The sequence below is a fragment of the Chinchilla lanigera genome, unplaced genomic scaffold (genome assembly GCF_000276665.1).
Source record: "Chinchilla lanigera isolate Chin_1 unplaced genomic scaffold, ChiLan1.0 scaffold00024, whole genome shotgun sequence".
NCBI classification, from domain to species: Eukaryota; Metazoa; Chordata; class Mammalia; order Rodentia; family Chinchillidae; genus Chinchilla; species Chinchilla lanigera.
The window spans coordinates 20,609,359-20,619,550 of NW_004955425.1; the positions used below are offsets into that span (position 1 = coordinate 20,609,359).

Consider the following 10,192-nt stretch of genomic DNA (forward strand, 5'->3'; position numbering starts at 1 on the left):
TTTTTTTTTTTTTTTTTTTTTAAGATAGGCTCTCATGTTGCCTGGGCAAGCCCCAAATGCCTGGCTTCAAGTGATCCTCCTGCCTCAGCCTCTCAAGGAGCCAGGATCACAGGTACACATCAGGCACAGCTCTTTTAAAAATTTAATTCAGTACAAAAAAATAAAATTTGACACTGACGTACTTTTTTAGGCTTCTAGAAATACTGTGCTGCTTCTCAAATGAAAACATTTCTTTTAAAGGAAAGAGTTCTCAAAGACTCGAACAGCCGAGTCATTTGTTTATCCCATAGCCGCTCAGACAGTGAGGAAGAAGCTTCCCAGGGAGAGCCGAGACCTGAGATTAGGAAGACAGTACAAGGTTTTGATGAAGCAGCTGACCTGCTGCACACATACGGAAGTTCCTACCCGCAAACTTACTTAGTAAATGACAAACTCCTCAAGTTTTAGGTCACTGCTTCCCTGTGTGCTCCCACAGTCATGGCTCTCTAAAGATGTCCACTCCTAATTTCCCAGAACCCATGAGTATGTTTTGTTAAGTGGCTTGAAGGTTGCAAAGAAGATTATAGTTGCTAATCAACTAAATTTAAAGTAGGATTATTCTGCCCAGATGTGGTAGCCCACACTTTACAATTCCTGCTACCAGGAGGCTGAAGCAAGAGGATCGCAAGGTCCAGCCCAGCCTGAACAATTCAGTAACATGTTTCAAAATAAAATTAAAAAAGCAAAGGTGGGGCTGGGTGTGGTGGCACACACCTGTCATCCCAGCACTAAGGGAGCTGAGTTAGGAGGACTGCCAGGAGTTCGAGGGCAACCTGGAATAGCTAGGGAGACCCTGTGTCAAAAAAAAAAAAAGTGTGGGTCTGAGGATATAGCTCAGCACACCTGTTCAATTTCTAATATGCTAAAAAAATTGTTTTGGGTTATCGAGAATGATAGTATGGGTGACAGTCTGGGTGTGGTGGTGCATGCCTATAATACTGGCACTTAAGAGCCTGAGGCAGGAGGATCACAAGTTCGAGGCCAACCTGGACTACACAGTGAGACCCTGTCTCAAAAAAAAAAAAAAAAAAAACAGTACAGTGGTGTAACCACAAGAATCTTTAATGCTTGAAGAGGGAGGCTGAGTACAAGTCAGAGAGGGAATTGAAAACGGCATGTTGTTGGCTTTAAAGATAGAGGAAGGCACCACAAACTAGGAAACATATGTGGCCTTTAGAAGTTAGAAAGGGCACTGGGCATGGTGACACATGCCTGTAATCCTGGCCCTCGAGAGGCTGAGGCAGGAGGATCACTGTGAGTTTGAGGCCGCTCTGTGCTACATAGTGAGTTCAGGCCAGCCTGAACTACACGGTGAGACCTGACTTCAAAAAAAAAAAAATCACATCACCTGAACTCTAAAATAACAGGTTTAAGCCACTGCACTTGTGATAATTTGTTGCAGCAACAACAGGAAATTACTACAGTCCAACATCCTTTACTGTCAGTCCAAAAGATTTTAATTGCTGCATAAATCCCCACAAAAAATAATAACCATTAATCAATATTTATTGAGTAATTACTACGTGTTAGGCATGATTCCAAAAATATTTAATCCTCAGAGTACCCTAAGAGATACAGACAAAGGGAAAAGAAGTACTCTGAAAAGAAGTGCTCTCTAGGGGGAGGACAGGCCAATTGGAGTAGGAACAGAAATGTGTTCTGTAGAGTGCAGAGCAGGACACTGAGAAAAAAAGAAAGGAAGAAAGGAAGAAAAGGAAGGAAAGAAGGAAGGAAGGAAGGAAGGAAGGAAGGAAGGAAGGAAGAGGGAAGAGGAAGAAAGGAAGGAATAAAAAAAAAGTGAAGCTGGGTGTGGTGGTGCACACCTGTAATCTCAGGACTCAGGAGGCTGAGGCAGGAGGACCGCCATGAGTTTGAGGCAGCCTGGGCTACATAGCAAGATCTTATCTCAAAAAAAAAAAAAAGATCTTATCTCAAAAGCAAACAAACAAAAGGGATAAATATTCCATGATTCCCTTCTTACAGAAGCAGAGTAGAAAGGAGGTACCAAAGGCTAGAGGTACAGGGCAAGAACAATTCATATTTCACAGGTAGTTCCATTGTTGTAAGATAAAAATGTTCTAGCGATCTGTCGCACAACAATATGAATATACTTAACACTACTACTCCTGAACGGTATACTTAAAAATGGTTGATCCTGGGCCCAGAACATTTTTATTTTATATATATCTTGTATTTCCTCCCTACTATAAGAACCTGAAAGAGTAAATAAAATCTGAAAGGTACAACAGATATTGTGAAAGGGAAAAGAAACTGCTCAAATAGGAAGAAGCAAGTGGAATGAAGGAGGGGAGAGGAAAAAGAAAACAGGAAGAGGGAAAAAATATGTATATGTATACACAAGATAGCTAGGATCATTGTACTGCTACTACTATCTGTTGGTTTATTGAAAGGAACTGTTAATGTGTAATTGATCAATCTTACATGCCTACTTCTGATTAATGTGTAACCAGTTTGAAGGTAACATTATGTAATATAACAACCATTGTTAATATCCTATCACCATTTTTTTTTTCTTGGTACCGGGAATCGAACTCATGACCTCACGCTGGCTGGGCAGACACTGTGCTGCTGAGCTAAATCCCCAGCCCCTCTATCACCGTGTTTTGAAATTCTGTATCATTTTTATTGTTCTCTATGCTGTTTTGTTTATGTATTTGTTTTTGTTAGTTTGGTTTTCTTTTCTCTTTAAAATGAAAAAAAATTTATATGTATATACAAGGATAGCTGGGGACAGGTGTATTGCCGATGTCTGTGGTTTACGGAAAGGAACAGTAAATGCTTAAAATTTTCTTTTTCCTTGACCAATTTTGCACGTTTAAATTCAGTAATCAGAATGACTGATCTGAAAACAACAATATACAGTATAAGAACCATTGTTGAACTCATACAATCTTGTGTGGTGAAGCTCTGCATCATTTCTAATTTTTTTTATTATTACTTGTTACTGTCTTTGATTGATCAATCTTAACACTCTTTTGTCTGGTGGACTGAGCAACTTCGTTGTAATATAGCAACCGTTGTTAATTCCTATCATTTTGTTTTGAGGTCATGTATCATTTTTGTGTTGTTTTGATTTTGTCTTCATTGTTGTTTTGTTAGTTTTTTTATCTTTAAAATAAAAAAAAATACAAACAGTAACTTCACTTGGGTTTACAGATGCCCAATGGGTGACTAAAAATGGAACAAACCTTGACCTTCAGTTTTGTTTTTGTTTTTTTGAGACAGGGTCTCACTATGCAGTTCAGGCTGGCCTTAAACTCGCAAGTTGCCTCCCGAGTGCTGGGATTTCAGGTGAGTGCCACCACGCCCAGTGACCTTCAGTTTTGTATGTCTCATTATCCTAAAATTGTCTAAAACTGGCAATACAAGGTTGATTAGCCCTAAATTTATATACCTGAAACTTTGAAGCTACTAGAAGAAAATATAGGGGATATGCCTGAAATCACAGACACATGGGAAGACACAAGGATTGAATAGGACTCCTGTAGGAAATAATAGCAAAGATCAACACGTGGGACTACATCAAATTAAGCTTCTGCATTGAAATGGAAACAAGAGTGAATAGACAGCCCACAGAATGGGAGAAAATCTTTGTAAGCTATTTGCCCAAGAGAGGACTAATATCCAGAATATAGAAGGAATTCAAAAACCTTAACACTGGTGCTGGGGATTTAGCTCAGCAGCCAGAGCCTGCCTGGCAAGCGCAAGATCATGAGTTCGATTCCCGGTACTGGAAAAAAATCCAAAAAAAAAAACAAAAACCTTAACACCAGTCCCCCCCCTCCCCCCTGCAAGTAATCCAGTCTGTAAATGGGCAAATAAACTGAACAGCTACTGGTCAGGAACAGTACAAATGGCCAAAAAGTACACAAGAAAAATGTTCTACCTCTTTAGCTATCAGGTTAATGCACATCCACACTACTGTACACTGAGATTCCACCTCACTGTCAAAATGGTTATCATTTAGAATACAAAAAAAACAGGCTGCCTGGCGTGGTAGCACGTGTCTGTAATCTCAGCACTGGGGAGGCTGAGACAGGAGGTTGTGAGTTTTTGAGAGCAGCCTGGGCTACAAAGTGAGCTCAAAGCCAGCCTGAACTGCATACTGAGGCCCTGTCTCTAAAAAGACAAAAAACAAAAACAAAAACAAAAAAAGCCAGGCTGAGGGAGGAAGACAGTGAGTTTCAGGCCAGCCTGGGTTACAAAGCAAGTTCAAGGCCAGCCTGGACTACACAGCCAGAGCCTGTCCCAAAAACCGATTTTTTACAAATACAAAAAGCTATCAGTGGTGATAGGTTGCAAGGAAAAAGGAACCCGTGTATGTTGTGGGGATGCAAATTAGTTTGGTCCCTATGGAAATCAGTTTGGAGGCATCTCAAAAAACTAGAGATACCAGGCAGCTGTACCACTCCTCAGTATAATCCACAAAGAATTAAAATCAGCATACAGCTATATGCATGCGCTGTTCATTTTGGCCCTATTTACAACAGCTTAGCTATGCAAACAGCCTAGGTGTCCATGAACAGATGAAGGGATATACAAAATAAGGTGCACAGGCACAGCAGAGTATTATTCAATGATAAAAAGGAGGGAATTGTGTCATTTGCATGCAAGTGGATAGAACTGGAAATCATGTTGAGCAAAATTAGGCAGGGTTTTTTCCTTTATAAGAAAGACAAATATTGCAGGTATCGCTCTCAAATATGGGATTGAGAGAGAGTAGCAGGAAGATGCATGGAAGGAGAGAGGGGACTATTAGAGAGGGGGAGAGGAGAAGCGGGAGGGGAGGGCAAGGGGTCCAGCGCTGGACAGGATCCAGTGTGTTATACGCACATATGGGCCTGCCAACGCCAAGTCCACTAGTCTGTATAATATGCAGTAATAAAAAATGAGAAGAGGCAGACACGTGGTGCACGCCTGTTATCCCAGCACTTGGGAGGCTGAGGCAGGAGCATCATTGCCATTTCGAGACCAGCCTGGGCTACCAGGTGAGCTCAAGGCCAGCCTAAACTGCATAGTGAGACCCTGTCTCAAAAAGACAAAAAAAAAAAAGTAACAGGAATAGAGGGATAAACAATAAAGACATATGACACATAGAAAAACAGTAGCACAAGGGCAGACATAAACCCTAACTTACTAGTGATTATAATTAAATTTCTCCCATTAAGAACAGAGAGCAGCAGAATGGTTTTTTTGTTTGTTTTTTTTGTTTCTGGTACTGGGAATTGAACTCACAACCTCACGCTTGCCAGGCAGAGGCTGTGCCGCTGAGGTAAATCCCCAGCCCGAGAAGGGGTTTTTAAAAATGACCTAACAAGGCTGGGGATGCAACTCAGTGGTAGACTACTTGTCTGGCATGTGTGAGGCCCTGGGTTCAACCTCCAGTCCTGCAAAAAAAGATCTAACTAAATCCTTTCTACAAGAGGCAAACTTTAGGCTTAAAAACATAAATATGCTGGAAACAAAAACTGGAAAGACACATAACTGAAAGAGCAACGAAAAGCGAGCCAGCCTACTCTGCCTTCTTCTCCCTAGGAGCTGACTGTCTCCAAGGTTCTTCTCACTAATTCTGTGTTCCTGAAGCTATAATCCTTGAGTCCACCATATCTTTTCTTTCTTCTTTTTCTCCCTCTCACCTCAAGGTCTCACTGTGTAGTTTAGGCTGGTCTTGAATTCACTATGTAGCCCAGCCTACTGGCTTCAAGCTCATAGGAATCTCCTGCCTCAACCTCCCTAGTGCTGGTATGATAGGTGTGTGCCATCACACCTGGCTTTCTTTCTTTCTTTTTTTTTTTTTTTTTGAGACAAGGTCTCAGTATGCAGTTCCAGCTGGCCTTGAGCTGACTTTGTAGCCCAGATTGGTCTTGAACTCGAAACAATCCTCCTGCCTCAGCCTCCCGAGTGCTGAGATTACAGGCGTGCGCCAACACGCCTGGCCCCTAAACCAGGTATGGAAAGTTACAATTTTGTTTTGAGAGGTTTTTTGTTTTGGTTAGGTTTTTTTCCGGTACCAGGAACCGAACTCACGACCTTGTGCTTGCCAGGCAGGCGCTGTGCTGCTGGCTAAATCCCTAGCCCCATGGCTGACCTTCTAAGAGCAAACAAACAAACACTAATCCCAGTTCTCAGGAGGCAGAAGAATCCTTGCAAGTTTGAGGCCACCCTGGCTACAAAGTGAGCTCAAGGCCAGCCTGAACTGCATAGCAAGACCCTGTCTCAAAAAGACAAAACAAACATTCAAAAAACACATTCTTGGGCCTTGCATTACCAAACCTGAGGTAATCTTCAAGAAAATACATGACCTGATCAAGGCCAGCCAGGAAAATTGAGACAAACATTGTGGCAAGTTGTAATCATCAACAGCAACACATCAACAGAGGTAAGCATTGAATTAGGAAAAACACTTGTAGGAAAAAATGGAAACAAAGCTTTTGTGGCTAAGGAGGGGAAGAGAAATTGAAGGGAGAGTAGGGGAACGGTGAAAAAAAAGAATCAAGTTATATCATGTATAGGTACGAATTCCCTATAATGAATGTGATCATTATGTATACCTAAAATGTACCAATGAACTTAAAGAATGTTCAATACTTTTAATTATTTTCAAAAATTAGAGAATGTGTTAGATGTTCTCTTCCTTTTGAGTTTATACTTGTTTACTTAGTACATAATTATTAAAATTAAATGAGACCTTTTGGTTTCCATAGCCCTATAGTGCACACTGACATGACTCAGAAAAATAAGAAAGTATCAGGAATACAAACTGAGATTAGGCCTGGTCTCTTCTGTTTTTGTTTGTTTGTTCAGACAGGGTCTCATTCTGTAATTCAAGCTGGCTTTGGACTCAAACTCATGGTGATCTTTCTGCCTCACCCTCCCGAGTGCCGAGATTACAGGCATGCCCCACTATGCCTGGCTAGGCCTGGTTTTGAGAAGCAGTGTTGAATCACACCAAAGGAAATCAGCACACTCTAAAAGCCAGTAGATGCCTATGACACAGGTCAAAGTATAAGCAGCTCACAAAGCCTAAATGTCAGTGTTCAAAAGATGTTAAATACTTTAGTCAGATAGTCCTAAAAAGTTTCTGTGGGTTTTGTTGGTTTTGGTTTGCTTTTTATGTAGGCAAATTGGTTATGATAATCTAGCTTTATAGGCAAATGGATGAAAATCCAGTTTTTAAAGTATCTGACAATACCACATAGAGATATATATGAACAGCTACTGTAAACCAATCTTTGGTTAACGTGCTGTCCCTCCCCCAAAACAGTGCAATCTCTTTCAATTTCCTTCTTTCTCTTTCACTCAGGCTCTGCATGGAATTTTCCTCTCCACCTCCATGGTGCAACACATTATCACGAGTTTGTTGCCTTGTTTTCCTTTGGGAGGTGTGGGTACTCGGATTTCCTTCTCTTTCACCTCTTCTCACATTATGGGTGGGTCTCTAACATATCCCCTCCAGGGTCCCTCGGATCTCTATGCTAATAGGAAAGCACTCAAAGAATGAAAGGAAGACAAAGAGGGGGAAAAAAGCAGCTGGGAACCCTTAGTTCTATCTATCTCTATGGAAACAATTCCTCAGAGATGATCTGGAAACAATTCTACGGAGATCATCAGAGCAGCGTCAAGCCAATCCCACTGAGCCTTACTCACAGGATTCAGCTTACAAATGGGAATGGCTGACAATTTCTTTGGAAAAAGTAATAAAACAGGGAGCCAAATAAAAATTACATTTACCACTACATATTTTTACCTCAAAATTTCTTACTTGCTGTAATAAAAAAAAGACAACAACGATGTATGCCCTAATTCTAAGCACTTCCTAACCTCACTGGCAAAGAGTGCCCAACACGATATTAACCCCCCCCCCCCGCGCTGAAAAAGGAAGGAAAGCAAAAGACAGAGGAAACATTTCGTGGTGAAAAGTCATTCATGTCATCAGAATGATTTTAGGATTGTGGCTCACAGCCATACCAAGTATGTGGAAAGAATGCGAATTCAATCAGGCAGTAAGCAGATTGTTTGGATTCAGTCATGAGGTGAAAGAGATTACAGAATTCCACCTACCAAATCAGGTTGAAAGACTAAAGGGATAAAGTACTGATGTAATTTGAATCCATGGAAGGCAGGGTAAGGTAAGAACTCCATCTGAAGCATCGAAGCCATTTGGTTTAAATGGCAGAACCAGCTCCAACCCGAGATCGAGCCACAGCTTGCGGGCAGGGGACACTTGGTGCCGGTGATACCAGGACAGCCAACTTTCAGGCCTGTTGAGAAGTGTCCAGCCAAAACTAGTAACTACATGTCTGTCCAGACGGTAAAGCAGCATTAGTTAGGGGAAGTAGCTTCAATTTACCTAAAATGATGTGTTTCCTTATATTACAGGTAATTTATAACCATAAGAAGTTTCATGTTTTAAGACTCTGATCCTCGGAGTAAAACCTTTTATATTTCAGTCCTAGCTCTGCCATTCAGCTGTGTGACTTTGGGCAACTATTTTCATTTGTCTGGAACTAGGCACATCATCTGTAAAGTGAAGATTAATCTATGATTATTACAGTACCCTTTTTTTTGTTTTTCTCTTATAATCACGCCGTCCCTTTCCAAATTACTTTGACGAAGTGGGCTAAGGAATGGCAGTAGAGTACCATGATTTAGGCAATTCTTACTGAGCCACAACTGCCTTAAGCAGATGTGAACATGAATTAAATGGAAGTTTCCATTCCTGAAGCTAAATGGTCTCCTCTCTCCGCCCTATTCACTACAGATCCCATGGGGGAAATTTTTTTTTCATCCTACACTAACACTCCCCAACCCACTCCTCATAGTTCTCCCGATGTCTGTAGCACAAAATCCAAAATGTTTTGGCTAGACATTAAAGGTTGTTGCATTTTACTTGCTTTTTTCTTTTTTTTTATAGTTTTTTTTTTTCTTTTTCCGGCACGGGAAGTTGAACTCACGACCTCGCGCTTGCCAGGCAGGTGCTATGCCGCTGCACTAAATCCCCAGCCCCTACTTGCTTTTTTCTTATCAGGACTGCCTTCCACCTTCCCGCAGACACTTGGCTTACATTTGTTTTGAAAAGTGAGGGGGTATAAACTTGATGGCTTACAGCACACCCAGAGTATATTTCGTGTCACTTGTGAACGTGACTTGCAAGAATACAAAGCTCTGCTTAGAATACAATCCTAAGCCCCCTGCCCCGAGGCGCTGAGGAAAAAGGGAAACTACCGCAGTCGGCGGGCAGTCAGCCCGGGTCCTGGCGGGTGGCAGCTCGGGGCGCTGGGACGCAGCGGGAGGAAGCTGGCTGACAGCCTCCACCGCGCCCGACCAGCACCTGTCTCCCGGCCGCCGAGAAACGCTCTCGCTTCTCACTGCAGAACGCAAATATGGTGGATGAGAAAAGCGCGCCCCCGCGCAGTTCGGCGGCCGTACCGCGTGGCTCCCGGCCGCGCAGGGCGAGGGCGGGGTCCGTTCTTCAACACCCACGGGTAGGGCTGCGAATGCCACCTCACGTCCTCCCCGAGGGGGCAGAAAGGTGGGCTCTGACAATTAGATGGCTGTAAGGTGAGCTAGAAAGCAGGAGAGGCGGAGTTCGCCGTAGCGCTTTCTCTAACGTAACCAAGCCAGACTGGCCCACCCCTCTTTCTCAGCCTGTCCGGCCGTCAGTCCTTGCGCAGGCGTACTCCGTGCGGCCCGCCGCGGGGCGGAAGCGCTTCTCTGGTCTCGCGAGAGCAGGGCGGCCGCGTTCCGTAGCCCTCGCTCCTCGCCCGCTCCCTCCCATCCCCCCAGGCCAGTCACTGCGCTGCGCAGCTTCCTGAGAGGGTGCCGCCGCCGGAGACGGTTAGGAAAACCGTTGTGCGGAGCGCTTCGCGAAGGGAACGGCTTCTCCCTTCGCACGACTGGAGCCCAGGAGCACCGGAGGCAGCATTACTATCGCCCGTCAGGGTATCTGAAGTAAAAGGGGGTAGGTTGGGCTGGCGGCGTCGAGCCGAGTCGGGAGAAGGACGAACGGGAGACCGGGAGGGGGTGGGGCAGGAGCAGTGTGGAGGTCGCGGCCCGGGGGCGGCGCGCGGCGCCCCTCGGCGATCTCCCACATGGAGGCGGGCGGCTCGCCCGGGAGGGCTCGCGCGGGCGC

General features: G+C 43.8%; 2 protein-coding genes across 12 annotated transcripts in view; one reads left to right on the forward strand and one right to left on the reverse strand.

The window, feature by feature from the left end:
- The window catches only part of Pbld (phenazine biosynthesis-like protein domain containing), a 56,693-nt gene that overhangs the window by 45,063 nt on the left and 1,438 nt on the right, over window positions 1-10,192 (reverse strand). For 4 of the 9 annotated variants that reach the window (XM_013514829.1, XM_013514830.1, XM_005385988.2 and 1 more), the window contains exon 1: window positions 9,286-9,814. The exons of 2 other annotated variants lie outside the window; for them this stretch is intronic. The gene's annotated coding sequence lies outside the window, so the exon portion shown is untranslated. Of the gene's footprint in view, window positions 1-182; window positions 311-9,285; window positions 9,815-10,192 lie in introns of those variants that run through there. 3 more of the 9 variants (XM_005385987.2, XM_005385986.2, XM_013514828.1) reach the window with 2 other exon arrangements.
- Hnrnph3 (heterogeneous nuclear ribonucleoprotein H3 (2H9)) overlaps window positions 9,854-10,192 on the forward strand; it is a 12,704-nt gene continuing 12,365 nt past the window's right edge. The window contains exon 1 of one of the 3 annotated variants that reach the window (XM_005385983.2): window positions 9,854-10,021. The gene's annotated coding sequence lies outside the window, so the exon portion shown is untranslated. The remainder of the gene's footprint in view (window positions 10,022-10,192) is intronic. The other 2 variants (XM_005385979.2, XM_005385981.2) reach the window with 2 other exon arrangements.